We start from the raw sequence: 17,362 nt of genomic DNA, 5'->3' as shown, positions 1-17,362 counted from the left end.
CCATCAACGTGTCGCCATCGGGGTTGTCGTGCTACTCATGCTATTACTACTAAAGCTACGTCCTAGCAATATAGTAAACGCATCTGCAAGCACAAACGTTAGTTTAAATACAACCCTATGGCTCCTGCCGGTTGCCGTACCATCGACGTGCAAGTCGTAATTAACTATTACAACATGATCATCTCATACATCCAATATATCACATCACGTCATTGGCCATATCATATCACAAGCATACCCTGCAAAAACAAGTTAGACGTCCTCTAATTGTTCTTGCATGTTTTACGTGGCTGCTATGGGTATCTAGTAGATCGCATCTTACTTACGCAAAAACCACAACGGAGATCTGCAAATTGCTATTTAACCTCTCCAAGGACCACCTCGGTCAAAACCAATTCAACTAAAGTTGAACAAACCGACACCCGCCAGTCATCTTTATGCAACGAGGTTGCATGGCAAGCGATGAAACCAGTCTTTCATAAGCGTACGAATAATGTCGGTCCGGGCTGCTTCAATCCAACAATACCGCTGAATCGAGAAAAGACTAAGGAGGGAAGCAAATCGAACAACACCGTCCACAAAACCCTTTGTGTTCTACTCGAGATAACATATACGCATGAACCTAGCTCTGATACCACTGTTGGAGGACGTTGCATGGGAATCAAAAAATTTCCTACGTACACGAAGACCTATCATGGTGATGTCCACCTACGAGAGGAGATTTGGATCTACGTACCCTTGTAGATTGCACAACAGGAAGCGTTAAGAAACGCGGTTGATGTAGTGGAACGTTCTCACGTCCCTCGATCCGCCCCGCGAACCGTCCCACGAACCGTCCCACGATCCGTCCCACGATCCGCTCCGATCTAGTACCGAACGGATGGCACCTCCGCATTCAGCACACGTACAACTCGACGATGATCTCGGCCTTCTTGATCCAGCAAGAGAGACGGAGAGGTAGATGAGTTCTCCGGCAGAGTGATCCGTCCCACGAACCGTCCCGCGATCCGTCCCACGAAACGTCCCGCGATCCATCCCATGAACCGTCCCACGATACGTCCCATGAACCGTCTCGCGATCCGTTGCACGAACCGTCTTGCGATCTGTCTCACGATCCATTCCGATCTAGTGTCGAACGGGCGGCACCCCCGCGTTCAGCACACGTACAACTCGTAGATGATCTCGGCCTTCTTGATCCAGGAAGCAAGACAGAGAAGTAGATGAGTTCACTGGCAGCGTGACGGTGCTCCGGTGGTGGTGAAGTGCAGGGCTCCGCCCGAGCTGTGCAGAAATACGATCTAGAGGAAGAACTATGGTGTCTAGATCTGAGTTGCACGTGGCAAAAAGTTGTCTCAAATCAGCTCTCAATCACCAGTATATATAGGAGGAGAGGTGGGGAGACTTGCCTTGAGGGCCAAGGGCCTCTAGGTGCGCCGGCCAAGGAGGTGGAGGAGTCCTCCAATCCTAGTCTAACTAGGATTGGAAAGTGTCACACCCTGTTTTTCACCACCAATGTTTTGAGTTGCAAAAATCAGGGCTTGTTAAAAAAAATTCTAATGATGTTGTGAATGCTATGAATGCCTTGTATGAATGTATGTTTGTTTGCTTGTTGAACCAAACCCATGGCAAATTTATTTATTTAAAATGAATATCCAAAACTCTTTTCTTTGACATCAGATCACCTCTACCTTGCTTGGGTGACACTATTAGCTCATGATGCCTAGTAGCACTCACAACCAAAGTTGGTGATCTGAACTCAATTACTATTATTATTTGCCAAAAACATTATTTAACGATTTAAAACATTATTTTTCTATTTTAAATGCATGTCTGTTTCTAAGGCGAGGAATGATATTCCCACAAGGAAAATTGCTTCTCTGCCTTAGAAAATTCCAAGTAAAATCATGGAAACTCACAAGGACATATATTTTCCATATATAAGATTTTCAACCCTATTTTATATTATAATTATTTGAGTAAAACCCTGAAAACCATTCCTGTCTGTTTTAACCTTTTGAGATATTTCCAAAGGAAATATTCTCAATAAAATCCCATTAAATTACATGAGCCTCCCCAAGCCATATTTGGTGCCCACATAAAATCTCACCTTGATCCAAGGTGGGGAAGGTCACCAAATGAGCCTAAAACCCTCTCTTCCCAGAATAGAGTTGGAACAACGCTACATAGCAAAGTTTGTCCAATAGGGCTGAAACTTTGTAGGGGTATTTGGCACCTCAAATGAGGACTCCACACCAAAAATGAGATTTGCTAGACTCTGTTTAGTCACACTCCCTTTGGAGAGGACTGATCTGGCCACTTTCATGCATTTTCAAGTTTACAAAGCTAAACTTGTGCAATGGAGGTCAAAATTGGTGGAAACTCCTACTTTAACCCCAAGAGCAAACCTGTTAAGTTGCAGTTCCAGTGGTGGAGTGGAAGCACCCCAAACCACATTCGAACACCTTCTGACAGCAAGGTAAAAACCCACCTAGCCACTGTTTTACCCAATTTCAGAGCCTCAAACTTGGTGTATTAGTGCCTCAGACCAACCTAAACACCCAGACAACTCGCCCCTCCCTAGTTCAAAGCACAAATGACAAAAACTCCAATTTGTGCCACAGATCAAAACTGGCAGCACTAGTAAATCATGTCCCCCTTGACCAGCTAGTGCTCACACTAGCACACAACGGCTAGTTACACTCCCAACAACACCCAGGACATGAGGGACACGTCTGAAGTGCACCAGAGCGCGCCAACATGCCGTGGCATGCCAAAACTGCGCTCTGGACGCGCTAGAGGGAGCAACCGAGAAGGGGACGACGCACCCGGCCGGTTCCAACCTCCCCCGAAGTGTCCAAGACCTTCCCCGACAACCCCTCAGTGTAAAGCAGCCGCCAGGGACCCTCCTCCTCTGCGCTAGAGCTCGGGTGACGCGTGCCCGCGCGCACCCGACTCGACTGAGCATGCACGGACGCTGCAGCTCGACCCCACGCCTTCTCCCACTACGGCCGATGCTTCAGAGCGTCCTAAACCACGCCCGGAGACCATGGTTTCGCAGCCAGCTCCTCACTGTGCACGCACGCGCGCCGCGGTGAGTCACCGGCGCACCGAGTTCGGCTCACCGTCGTGAGCCTATAAATAGGCCCCCCGGCACCTCAGCACCCCTCCAACAGCCTCTGCACGACCACTAGCTCCCCCTAGCCACCCAATCGAGCTCGCAGAGCCCCGGTGCTCGAGATCGACCGAGGCCCCTCCGCCTCGGAGCTCCGGTCGATCTCCGGCTACACGCCGGCTCCTGTGACACTCGACCCAACAGAGCACTCCCCTCGACACCAGGAACCTTTTCCCCAATAGCCCCGAGCTTTTCCGTGCCCCTAGCTATCAGTTCAACCACATCCCGAAACTCCTCCGCCAGGGCCACCTCGTCGCTGGCGACTCCAAGCCTCTCCAGCGATGTCCCGACCACCTGCAGGTAGGCGGAGGCATGCTGAACCCATTCCTGCCCTTAGCTAGGCCCATGGATGACGGTAGCCTTGCCGGCGTTCGTCTCCTCCTCCCTGGCTGGAGGTAGGGGAAGAACCCGATAGGTGGGCTCCACCTGTCGGCGTCCTGGAGCCACAGCAGCTGACTCCAGGGGCCCGCACGTCAGGTTCAAACCTGGCGCGCGCGCGCGCCTCGCAGGCTGCTCGCTGGCTGGGCCGGCCTGCTTTCCAGGCCAGGCTTTGGCCTTTTCTTTTATTTTTAAACCTCAGACTAAAATGATTTTTGTAAAAATAACTATCTAGTGGAAAAATATGATTCTTCCACTGATATTTTTCTAAAAATGAGTAGTATTTGATTCTGCCATTGTTGACATTTTTCAAAAACAGAATCTGTTTTATAATAATATAAAGGCATTAAAAGCAATAATTTGCTCTTGTTTTGTAATTATTAAAAATGCTTTGCTAGTAAAAGCAAAGAGAAGATATTTTTCAAAGTAACAACCTGATTTTTACCAAGTTTTGCAACATTTTTAAAAGTTGTTTGTGATATGTTTTTGTGTGGGCTATTTCTCATTTATTCTATTCTCGACGATAGAATTACCGAGTGACGAAGGATTCGGAGCGGAAGACCTCGAAGACCCAGGATACCTAGCTGACCAAGGCAAGCAACCCTTTGACCATGACTTGAGCATATGAATTGATGCATGCTAGAATAGCAAGTACTTTTCCGTTGCATGTGATCATAATGCCGGTTCATCATTGGTGTGATGGTACCGAAGGCTTCTTCGAAGGACTTGCATGATGATGATGTTATACATATGGCTCCTCGGAGCACAAGCATGATGAGCTTGACCCTACCATCTATCAGGATCATGCTACTATCATGCTGACTAGTACAGTTATAGGACCATTGCATTTAGCTTGACCCTACCCCTTGAGGGCCATGCTAATACCATGTTGACAAGTAAACATAGAAGCATATTATCATGAGCATGATGATGACTTAAATAAAGGTTTATGAAAACCCCGTCGGGTGCCACTAATGCCCGAGTGTGATGATGAGTTGGTGGTCACTTTTGGTGAAGTGATGCACCGGTGTTTTGTGTGGGTATGGTTTCGGAAATGGGATTAGATTTATGATGTGTCGACCATCCCAACCTTACGAGTACGACGACGATACCCCTTTATGGGACGGGGCTTTGTTGATTACTCTGGTCGGTACTAGAAAAGAGCCACATTACTAATGGTGGGAGTGATTGTCGTCACTCTCGTGATGGGGTCGTGCCAGTTAGGACGACTATGCCATTATTATGAGTTCCAGGCACACCGTTGGTCCCTGCATGGTTGATACTGTCCAGAGTCGGTGCTCGCAAGATGTACAACCTGTGGGCTGGGTACCAATCAAGTGGACCTCTTTGTCTAGTATCGTCAGGGGAAAGATGATGATCGGGTACTTACCTCGGGTATATGTGATATACCGCGAGTCGTGGATGACACGGAAGTTTCCCGTTTCTCGTGGGTCCAACGTACTACCTCTGCAGAGTGTAAACTATTCGAATAGCCGTGTCCATGGTCAAGGACAGTTGGGTAATCCTGCTTAAACTACGTCCTGATATTTCCGCATAAACCAAGTGTGAGCGAGTGTGTGTGTGGTGTTAAGAAGGTGTTGTTACAATAATAATAATATGACCAAGTTTGGTGACTTGGCATACAGGGTAAACCCGGATGGTTTAACCCTCAGCTGGTACATTGAGGTTATGACAAGTCCGATGACTTGGCATATAGGGTGAACCCGGAAGGTTCAACCCTTAGCAGATATGTTGATATCTGTAACCTGTTCTTCAAAAGTAATTCTTTAACTTGATGCATATTCATGATCATTCTACCCAGATGAGTTATACTAGAAATGCATGATAATGTCATACTTCACTTTCATTGTTCATATCGTGGGCTGTTTGCGAGTACATTCAAAGTACTCATTCGCTTGCCACTGGTTATATTATTGACCACACAAGGAAGGACCGGAATTTGGCGATGAGTATGTCTTCGGAGACGGACCTGCGATCTAGGACGCTTCCAAGTCAGAATGCCTGTCGGTGTAGGCTTGATGGCATGGGCACCCGCTTAGCCCTTATGAGTTTACGCTAACCATTGTACCCGTTTTATTTGGCCTTACGCCCTGTTTGTGAACCTGACCCTTCGGTCGTTTGATGTAATATTCAGTATTTGGATGTAAGACTCTATTATTCAGTATCTGTGTTCACTGAGCGTTGATCCTTGGGCTCACTGGGCACGGCGATCTTGACTCACCAGTCGGGGTCCCCACAGAACTGGTATCAGAGCCATCCTGACTATAGGAAGCCTTAGGTAACATGGACGTTAGCCGAAAACGATTAGTACACGAGCCTTACACAACTTTGCACCTAAAACCTTCTGATTTTCTCTCTCTCCTATATCTTGTAGATGGCCGCCGTACCTGAGACGCTTCTGGAGACCGGCTTTCCCCTACTTCTGGTGGATAGTCTCGAGAAGTGCCACGTACGCCGCACGCCCATCTTCCTCTACCACAACACTGGGTCAACACCGACACCAAAGAATATCACATGGACGTGATAGTCAAGGCTAATGACTCCCCGACTAGTTGGTTCTTTGAAGGACCACAAATGGGAGAACTGATGCTGGCAGTGGAGACAGCCGCACGAGAGGCGCTCGTGCGTCTCCGCGATATCCTCCGTGAGATGGCTGATGAACCTGCTACTTGCCATCTACCTTTTCTTAAGGAAGGAGTGGACGGGAGCTGGACGCTCACCCTATCGTCTGAGGATGGGATGCCATTAAGGTTTCAGACCTACTTCAGTCTCTCATCCGACACCCTGACGCACCTCCTGATTAAGGAATCAACGAAGCTTCACCAAGAACTACACCAAGTCAAAGGCCTACTTCACACCGAGAAGATGAAGAATCGCAAGATGAAGAAAGAAGGCGCACCTGAAGGAAGGGCCGGTATTGCTACCAGAGGTGGTGTGCTACCAATCCGGGTCGTCCCTCTTCAGACTCGCCGCCTGACAGCAGAAGAATATACCAAACTCTTCGCCGCCTCACCTAAGAGATGCCTTGATGTGCGGATTCTTTCTTCCACTCCGTTGAAGGAAGAAGACACCGACGAAGACGAAGATCCTGCCGAAACCACTTTTGAGACCGAGAAGTCCGCCGCGTAGGATTTCAGCATAGGCAACTAGGAGTACCCCTGAGCGTAAGGTATCCATGTATTCGATCTTTTAAGTTATGAGTGTGTATGATGTAAGCCGCATTCTGCCTTAGGCAGCCTGTACGCGACTACGTCACTTGTTTTCAATGAACGCAAATTCCGTTTTCAAGACTTTGATTTTTTTTAAACTCGCACTAGCACATTGGACCCCCCTCTTACTAGAGAAAACCCTTGTGGTTTCAAGCAAGGTGGATTTTTTGACCTGTCTGTTTCCATGACAAGATGGTGAATGCAACATGCAACAGCACCTTCAGCAACCCCGACACCGCCTCCTCAGGTCAGCCGAAGGGAACCGAAGGAGAAGCTCACGCTGGAGATCACCATGAGCAGCATGGCAATGTTCCTCCGCCACCTCCTCCCGAGAACTTGACTATGGCTTAGTTCCTTCATGCTCTTCGCGAGGAGCGTCAAGCCAACAATGCCGCTATTCAGCAGCTGGCTCAAGTCCTAGTGAACAACCCGCCGCAGAACGGGAATGGCAATGGCCGCTCTACTCTCTCAGAGTTTATGCGGACTATGCCTCCCATATTCACGAAGACGACTGAACCGTTGGATGCCGATGACTGGATTCGCACAATTGAAGACCTCCTTGCGCTGGTCAAGTGCACCAATGAACGTGAGAAGGTCCTTTATGCCTCTCACTATCTCGGAGGCACCGCCAGGGCTTGGTGGGATGGTTTCCAGATCATGCGAGATGGGCAAGTCATCACTTGGGCAATGTTCAAGGAAGGATTCCGCGCAACTCATATTCCGCCAGGAATGATGACCATCAAGAAGCGGGAATTCCGAGCCTTGAGGCAAGGCAGTGGAACTGTTAAGGAGTATCTGCAGAAGTTTAACCTCTTGTCGAGGTATGCCCCTGAGGATGTTAACACTGAGGCCGCTAAGGTGGAGCGCTTCATGGAAGGGTTGCAACAGTCCCTGCAATATCAGTTGGTAGTTTGTGACTGCAAGACCTTTAGCAACCTGGTTAACAAGGCACTTATGCTGGAAGACAAGCGTCGTGCAATGGACGACACCCGCAAGCGCAAGATGATAGGCAGTGGAGGACCCACTAATGCAACACCAAGACCATGGCAGTCAGCACCTGCGAGGCCCAACTACCAGTAGCAGCAGTACAAGACCCCGATTTTCCGTCAGAATTATCAGCCTCAAGTCAACACCAAGCCAGTTCCCAACCCGCTGAACAACAGTGGAGTCTATACCAACCCTCCGGGTCAGGTCACCTATTTTGGGTGTGGTCAAACCGGGCACTATTCCAGGCAGTGTCCCAACAAGAAGCCCGATGCACCGCATCCCAATGCACCCAACCCAAGTCAAGGAGCACCAGGAAGAAACCAAGTTCCCCGCAATCAGCAGTTCAACAGCAGGGGGCGGATCAATCACATCACCGCCGAAGAGGCGCAGGAAGACCCAGAATGCATTCTGGGTACGTTCCTCGTCAACTCCACCCCAGCTACAGTGTTGTTTGATTGTGGTGGTTCGCACTCTTTTGTTACTCAAAGGTTTTCGGAGAAGTGTGGTTTAAAACCCACTTTGCTTCGCGGGTAGATGGCAATTCAAACCCCGGAAACAGTGTTGAGGTCCAATCTAGGGTGTAGAAAGGTCGAGATAGTTATCAATGGGACGAGCTTCTTGGCAGACCTCATTGTGCTTAGGTCACAAGGCTTATAAGTAATTCTCGGCATGGATTGGCTGGCCAAGCACCAGAGTCTCTTGGACTGTGCCAACAGGGCCATTACCATGACAAGCGACCAAGGGGTCAAAGTCAAGTATGTATCTGAGCCGGTATCAGCTCAAGTACCTCGAATCAACAGCCTATCCGAGGTAGAGCTTGACCAAGTGCCAGTAGTCTGTGAGTACCCGGACGTCTTCCTTGACGAGCTACCCGGAATGCCTCCTGACCGAGACATCGAGTTCATCATTGAGCTCATGCCCGGGTCAAGGCCTATTTATAAGAAGCCTTACAGGATGGGATCGGAGGAGCTAGCAGAGCTAAAGAAGCAGCTGGAGGAGCAACTCAGGAAAGGATTCATTCGTCCGAGTGCGTCACCTTGGGGATCACCTGTTCTGTTTGTATCAAAGAAGGATGGTACCATTCGACTCTGCGTCGATTACCGTTCTCTCAACGAAGTCACAATCAAGAACAAGTACCCGCTCCCCAAGATAGAAGACCTGTTTGACCAGTTAAATGGAGCTAAGGTATTTCCCAAGATCGATCTTCGATCTGGATATTACCAGTTGAAGATTCGACCCAAGGACATACCCAAGACTGCATTCGTGACCCGATATGGTCTCTATGAGTGCACTGTCATGCCCTTCAGACTAACAAATGCCCCAGCTTACTTCATGTACCTCATGAACAAGGTCTTCATGGAGTATTTAGATAATTTTGTCGTCGTATTCATTGATGACATTCTAATCTTCTCAAAATCCGAAGAAGAACATGAGCAACACTTGAGGATAGTTCTGGGAAAGCTTCGAGAGCACCAACTGTATGCCAAGTTCAGCAAGTGTCAATTCTGGCTGAACGAAGTTGGATTTTTGGGTCATATCATGACGGCAAGAGGATTGGCAGTAGATCCATCCAAGATTACCACAGTGGCCAACTGGGAATCGCTGAGGGACGTGAAGGATGTCAGGAGTTTTCTCAGACTCGCGGGATACTACCGCAAGTTCATAGAAGGATTCTCCAACATCGCTCGACCTATGACTCAACTTTTGAAGAAAGGTCGGAAGTTCGAGTGGACACCGGCATGTGAAGCAAGCTTCCAAGAGTTGAAGAAAAGACTGACTACCGCCCCGGTAGTAGCTACCCCGGACATCAACAAGTAATTTGTGATTTACTTTGATGCCTCCGGAACCGGACTCGGTGGAGTCTTCATGCAAGATGGCAGAGTCGTGGCATACTTGTCACGACAACTGCGTCCGCATGAGGATAACTACGCCACCCATGATCTCGAGTTAGCAGCCATAGTGCATGCCTTGAAGACATGGCGACATTACCTTCTGGGGAAGCGATGTGAAATATACACGGACCACAAGAGTCTGAAATATATCTTCACCCAAAGGGAGCTGAATATGAGGCAACGAAGATGGCTTGAGCTAATCAAGGATTATGACCTCAGCATTCAGTACAACCCCGGTAAGGAAAACGTGGTAGCCGATGCTTTAAGCCGGAAGGCCGGCACCTTGAACTTCATACTCAAGGAACGGTTTCCCGCCTTGTATGAAGAGATGGAAAGCTTCGGGCTGGAGTTGGTCGGACCAGGATAGCTGGCCAACCTCGAAGTCAAACCAACTCTGGCTGAAGATATCAAGGAAGCCCAGAAGGGATACAAGAGTATTGAAGGCCTCAAGAGGAAGATTCGTGAAGGCAAGGCCCCAGGGTTCTCGGTCGATGATCAAGGAGTGGTGTGCTACGGGAAACGCTTATGCGTGCCCAACAAGGCCGAACTCAAGGACTTGATCCTGCAAGAGTCTCATGACACACCATACTCCATCCATCCCGGTGGTACCAAGATGTATCAAGACCTCCAAGAACGATTCTGGTGGCATGGCATGAGAAGAGAAATAGGCTCCTACGTCGCTAAGTCTGATGTATGCGAGTGGGTCACGGCTGAGCATCAACGACCTGCTGGGCTGCTACAACCTCTTCAAGTGCCAGAATGGAAATGGGACAAGGTCGGCATGGACTTCATCACCGGACTACCCCGGTCAAGCAGGGGTCATGACTCCATATGGGTCATCGTCGACCACTTAACGAAGGTGTCTCATTTCATTCCGGTCAACACCACCTATGGGGGCGACAAGTTGGCTAGCCTCTACATTGAGCGCATCGTTAGCCTTCATGGAGTTCCTAAGGAGATCGTGTCCGACCGCGGCACGCAATTCACCTCAAGATTCTGGAAGAAGTTTCAAGAAGCTCTCAGAACCAAGCTCTCTTTCAGCACGGCTTTCCACCCGCAGACGGGCGGACAGACCGAGAGGGTGAACCAGATACTCGAGGACATGCTCCGCGCATGTGTCCTAGCCCATGGTGCCAAGTGGGAAGACTTTCTGCCGTTTGCTGAGTTCTCATACAACTACAACTACCAGTCCAGTCTTCAAATGGACCCATTCGAGGTGCTATATGGGCGGAAGTGCCGCACCCCACTCAATTGGTCCGAAACCGGAGAAGGGCTTGTTTTTGGGCCAGAAGCTCTGCAGGAAGCGGAAAGAAAGGTGCAACTCGTCCAAGAAAACCTGAAGGCAGCTAAGTCCCGACAGAAGAGCTATGCGGACTCCCACCGCAAGAATGTGGAGTTCATTCCCGGAGACCAGGTGTACCTGCACGTTACGCCTCTCAAGGGAACCAAGCGTTTCCACGTCAAGGGGAAGCTAGCCCCAAGGTTTATTGGACCCTTCAAGATCGCGGCAAGAAGCGGGGAAGTGGCTTAACAGTTAGAGCTACCCCCATAACTTTTGGGTGTGCACAACGTGTTCCACGTGTCACAACTCCGGAAGTGCTTACAAATGCCGAAGCGTTCCGATCATTGCAAGGACATTGACCACCAAGCTGTTGATCTTCAACCAGACCTTACCTATCGCGAGAAGCCGATTCGCATTCTGGATGAAGCAGAGCGTAGCACCAGAAGCTGCACCATCAAGTATTTCAAGGTTCAGTGGAGCAACCATACCTAAGCAGAAGCCACATGGGAACGTGAAGACTATCTCCGATCAGAATTTCCACAGCTATTTAACGCCTAGCTTAGGAATCTCGGGGACGAGATTCTTGTAAGAGGGAAAGGTCTGTCACACCCTGTTTTTCACCACCAATGTTTTGAGTTGCAAAAATCAGGGCTTGTTAAAAAAAATTCTAATGATGTTGTGAATGCTATGAATGCCTTGTATGAATGTATGTTTGTTTGCTTGTTGAACCAAACCCATGGAAAATTTATTTATTTAAAATGAATTTCCAAAACTCTTTTCTTTGACATCAGATCACCTCTACCTTGCTTGGGTTACACTACTAGCTCATGATGCCTAGTAGCACTCACAACCAAAGTTGGTGATCTGAACTCAATTACTATTATTATTTGCCAAAAACATTATTTAAGGATTTAAAACATTATTTTTCTATTTTAAATGCATGTCTGTTTCTAAGGCGAGGAATGATATTCCCACAAGGAAAAATGCTTCTCTGCCTTAGAAAATTCCAAGTAAAATCATGGAAACTCACAAGGATATATATTTTCCATATATAAGATTTTCAACCCTATTTTATATTATAATTATTTGAGTAAGACCCTGAAAACCATTCCTGACTATTTAAACTTTTGAGATGTTTCCAAAGGAAATATTCTCAATAAAATCCCACTAAATTAAAGGAGCCTCCCCAAGCCATATTTGGTGCCCACATAAAATCTCACCTTGATCCAAGGTGGGGAAGGTCACCAAATGAGCCTAAAACCCTCTCTGCCCAAAATAGAGTTGGAACAACTCTACATAGCAAAGTTTGTCCAATAGGGCTGAAACTTTGCAGGGGTGTTTGGCACCTCAAATGAGGACTCGAAACCAAAAATGAGATTTGCTAGACTCTGTTTAGTCACACTCCCTTTGAAGAGGACATATCTGGCCACTTTCATGCATTTTCAAGTTTACAAAGCTAAACTTGTGCAATGGAGGTCAAAATTGGTGGAAACTCCTACTTTAACCCCAAGACCAAACCTGTTAAGTTGCAGTTCCTGTGGTGGAGTGGAAGCACCCCAAACCACTGTCGAACACCTTCTGACAGCAAGGTAAAAACCCAGCTAGCCACTGTTTTACCCAATGTCAGAGCCTCAAACTTGGTGTATTAGTGCCTCAGACCAACCTAAACACCAAGTCAACTGGCCCCTCCCCAGTTCAAAGCACAAATGACAAAACTCCAATTTGTGCCACAGATCAGGACGGGCAGCACTAGTAAATCATGTCCCCCTTCACCAGCCAGTACTCACACTAGCACACAACTGCTAGTTACACTCCCAGCAACACCCAGGACATGAGGGACACGTCTGAAGTGCATCAGAGCGCGCCAGCATGCCGTGGCATGCCAAAACTGCGCTCTGGACGCGCTACAGGGAGCAACCGAGAAGGGGACGACGCCCCGGGCCGGTTCCAACCTCCCTCGAAGTGTCCAAGACGTTCCCTGACAACCCCTCAATGTAAAGCAGCCGCCAGGGACCCTCCTCCCCCGCGCTAGAGCTCAGGCGACGCGTGCCCGCGCGCACCCGACTCGTCCAAGCATTGCACGGACGCTGCAGCTCGACCCCACGCCTTCTCCCTCTGCGGCCGATGCTTCAGAGCGTCCTAAACCACGTCCAGAGACCATGGTTTCGCAGCCAGCTCCTCACTTTGCACGCACGCACGCCGCGGTGAGTCACCAGCGCACCGAGTTCGGCTCACTGTCGCGAGCCTATAAATAGCACCCCGGCACCTCAGCACCCCTCGAACAGCCTCTGCACGACCACTAGCTCCCCCCTAGCCACCCAATCGAGCTCGTAGAGCCCCGGTGCTCGAGATGGACCGAGGCCCCTCCGCCTCGGAGCTCCGGTCGATCTCGGGCTACACGCCGGCTCCTGCGACACTCAACCCACCAGAGCACTCCCCTCGACACCAGGAACCTTTTCCCCAACAGCCCCGAGCTTTTCTGTGCCCCTAGCTATCAGTTCAACCACATCCCGAAACTCCTCTGCCACGGCCACCTCGTCGCCGGCGACTCCAAGCCTCTCTGGTGATGTCCCGACCATGGACGACGGTAGCCTTGCCGGCGTTCGTCTCCTCCTCCCTGGCTGGAGGTAGGGGAAGAACCCGATAGGTGGGCTCCACCTGTTGGCGTCCTGGAGCTGCCCCGCGCGCAGCCACAGCCGCTGACTCCAGGGGCCCACATGTCAGGTTCAAACCTGGCGCGCGCGCGCCTCGCAGCCTGCTCGCTGGCTGGGCCGGCCTGCTTCCCAGGCCAGGCTTTGGCCTTTTCTTTTATTTTTAAACCTCAGACTAAAATGATTTTTGTAAAAATAACTATCTAGTGGAAAAATATGATTCTTCCACTGATATTTTTCTAAAAATGAGTAGTATTTGATTCTGCCATTGTTGACATTTTTCAAAAACATAATCTGTTTTATAATAATATAAAGGCATTAAAAGCAATAATTTGCTCCTGTTTTGTAATTATTAAAAATGCTTTGCTAGTAAAAGCAAAGAGAAGATAATTTTCAAAGTAACAACCTGATTTTTACCAAGTTTTGCAACATTTTTAAAAGTGGTTTGTGATCTGTTTTTGTGTGGGCTATTTCTTACTTATTCTATTCTCGACGATAGAATTACCGAGTGGCGAAGGATTCGGAGCGGAAGACCTCGAAGACCCAGGATACCTAGCTGACCAAGGCAAGCAGCCCTTTGACCATGACTTGAGCATATGAATTGATGCATGCTAGAATAGCAAGTACTTTTCCGTTGCATGTGATCATAATGCCGGTTCATCATTGGTCTGATGGTACCGAAGGCTTCTTCGAAGCACTTGAATGATGATGATGTTATACATATTGCTCCTCGGAGCACAAGCATGATGAGCTTGACCCTACCATCTATGAGGATCATGCTACTGTCATGCTGACTAGTAGAGTTATAGAACCATTGCATTGAGCTTGACCCTACCCCTTGAGGGTCATGCTGATACCATGTTGACAAGTAAAGATAGAAGCATATTATCATGAGCATCATGATGAGTTAAATAAAGGTTTATGAAAACCCCGTTGGGTGCCACTAATGCCCGAGGATGATGATGAGTTGTTGGTCACTTTTGGTGAAGTGATGCACCGGTGTTTTGTGTGAGTATGGTTTCGGAAATGGGATTAGATTTATGATGTGTCGACCATCCCAACCTAACCAGTACGACCACGATACCCCTTTATGGGACGGGGCTTTGTTGATTACTCTGGTCGGTACTAGCAAAGAGCCACATTACTAGTGGCGGGAGTGATTGTCGTCACTCTCATGATGGGGTCGTGCCAGGTAGGACGACTATTCCATTATTATGAGTTTCAGGCACACCGTTGGTCCCTGCATGGTTGATACTGTCCAGAGTCGGTGCTCGCAAGACGTACAACCTGTGGGCTGGGTACCAATCGAGTGGACCTCTTTGTCTAGTATCATCAGGGGAAAGATGATGATCGGGTACTGACCTCGGGTATACGTGATATACCGTGAGTCGTGGATGACACGGAAGTTTCCCGTTTCTCGTGGGTCCAGCGTACTACCTCTGTAGAGTGTAAACTATTGGAATAGCCGTGTCCACGGTCAAGGACAGTTGGGTAATCCTGCTTAAACTACGTCTTGATATTTCCGCATAAACCAAGTGTGAGCGAGTGTATGTGTGGTGTTAAGAAGGTGTTGTTACAATAATAATAATATGACCAAGTTCGGTGACTTGGCATACAGGGTAAACCCGGATGGTTTAACCCTCAGGTGATACATTGAGGTTATGACAAGTCCGATGACTTGGCATATAGGGTGAATCCGAAAGGTTCAACCCTTAGCAGATATGTTGATATCTGTAACGTGTTCTTCAAACGTAATTCTTTAACATGATGCATATTCATGATCATTCTACCCAGATGAGTTATACTAGAAATGCATGATATTGTCATCCTTCACTTTCATTGTTCATATCATGGGCTATTTGCGAGTACATTCAAAGTACTCATTGGCTTGCCACTTGTTATATTATTGACCAAACAAGGAAGGACCGAAATTTGGTGACGAGTACGTCTTCGGAGACGGACCTGCGATCTAGGACGCTTCCAAGTCAGAATGCCTGTCGGTGTAGGCTTGATGGCATGGGCACCCGCTTAGGCCTTATGAGTTTCCGCTACCCGTTTTATTCGGCCTTAGGCCCTGTTTGTGAACCTGACCCTTCGGTCGTTTGATGTAATAGTCAGTATTTGGATGTAAGACTCTATTATTCAGTATCTGTGTTCAGTGAGCATTGATCCTTGGGATCACTGGGCACGGCGATCTCGACTCACGAGTCGGGGTCCCCACAGAAAGTGGAGTCCTTCTCCACCTTCCCACTTTTTTTCCTTTTCTCTTGGTTTTTGTCCTTGTGGTGCCTAGCCTCTCTTGGGCTGTCCCACCAGCCCACAAAGGGCTGGTGCGCCACCCTCAAGGCCTTGGGCCACTCCCGGGTGGGTTGCCCCCCTCCTGGTAAATACCCGGAACCCATTCGTCATTCCCGACACGATGTTGGTAATGCCCGAAAACCTTCCGGTAACCAAATGAGACAAACCTATATATCAATCTTCATCTCCGGACCATTCCGGAAACCCTCGTGACGTTCGTGATCTCATCCGGGACTCCGAACAACATTCGGTAACCACACATATAACTCAAGTATACTATGACATCGCCGAACCTTAAGTGTGCAGACCTTGCGGGTTCGAGAACTACGTAGACATGCCCCGAGGTACTCCTCGGAAAATATCCAATAGAAGGACCTAGATGCCCATATTGGATCCTACATATTCTTCGAAGATCTTATCGGTTGAACCTCAGTGTCAAGGATGCATATAATCCCGTATGTCATTCCCTTTGTGCTTCGGTATGTTACTTGCCCGAGATTTGATCGTCGGTATCCGCATACCTATTTCAATCTCGTTACTAGCAAGTCTCTTTACTCGTTCCTTAATACAAGATCCCGTGACTTACACTTAGTCACATTGCTTGCAAGGCTTGTGTGTGATGTTGTATTACCGAGTGGGCCCCGAGATACCTCTCCGTCACACGAAGTGACAAATCCCAGTATTGATCCATACTAACTCAACGAACACCTTCGGAGATACTTGTAGAACACCTTTATAGTCACCCAGTTACGTTGTGACGATTGATGCACACAAGGTATTCCTCCGGTACAAGTGAGTTATATGATCTCATGGTCATAGGAAGAAAATACTTGACACGCATAAAACAATAGCAATAAAATGACACGATCAATATGCTACGTTCATAGTTTGGGTCTTGTCCATCACATGATTCTCCTAATGATGTGATCTTGTTATCAAGTGACAACACTTACCTATGGCCAGGAAACCTTGACCATCTTTGATCAACGAACTAGTCAACTAGAGGATCACTAGGGACAGTGTGTTGTCTATGTATCCACACATGTATTTGAGTTTCCAATCAATGCAATTCTAGCATGGATAATAAACAATTATTATGAACAAGGAAATATAATAATAACTAATTTAGTATTGCCTCTAGGGCATATTTCCAACAAATACATGGTATCGAAGAGGCTAGCAAATGTAGAAAGGTGAGAGTGCGCATATCCATGGATTCACATTAGTCATAAAAAACTCATATACTTATTGCAAAGCCTATGAGCTTAGCGAAGAAAAGTACTTCCACATACCCCTAGGGAGAGGGTTGATAGGAGTTAACCATCACACGACTCCGGCTCAAACAAAACATAGGATTTCAATCAGACATAAGAACGCTCACACATCATCATCATGACATACCAATACTGAAATGATCAATTAATAACATGCTTTAATACCGATATTTGAACCAACAAACTATCATGTATTCA

Source organism: Hordeum vulgare, chromosome 2H (genome assembly GCF_904849725.1).
Source record: "Hordeum vulgare subsp. vulgare chromosome 2H, MorexV3_pseudomolecules_assembly, whole genome shotgun sequence".
NCBI classification, from domain to species: Eukaryota; Viridiplantae; Streptophyta; class Magnoliopsida; order Poales; family Poaceae; genus Hordeum; species Hordeum vulgare.
Note: the sequence above shows the minus strand (reverse complement) of the source record.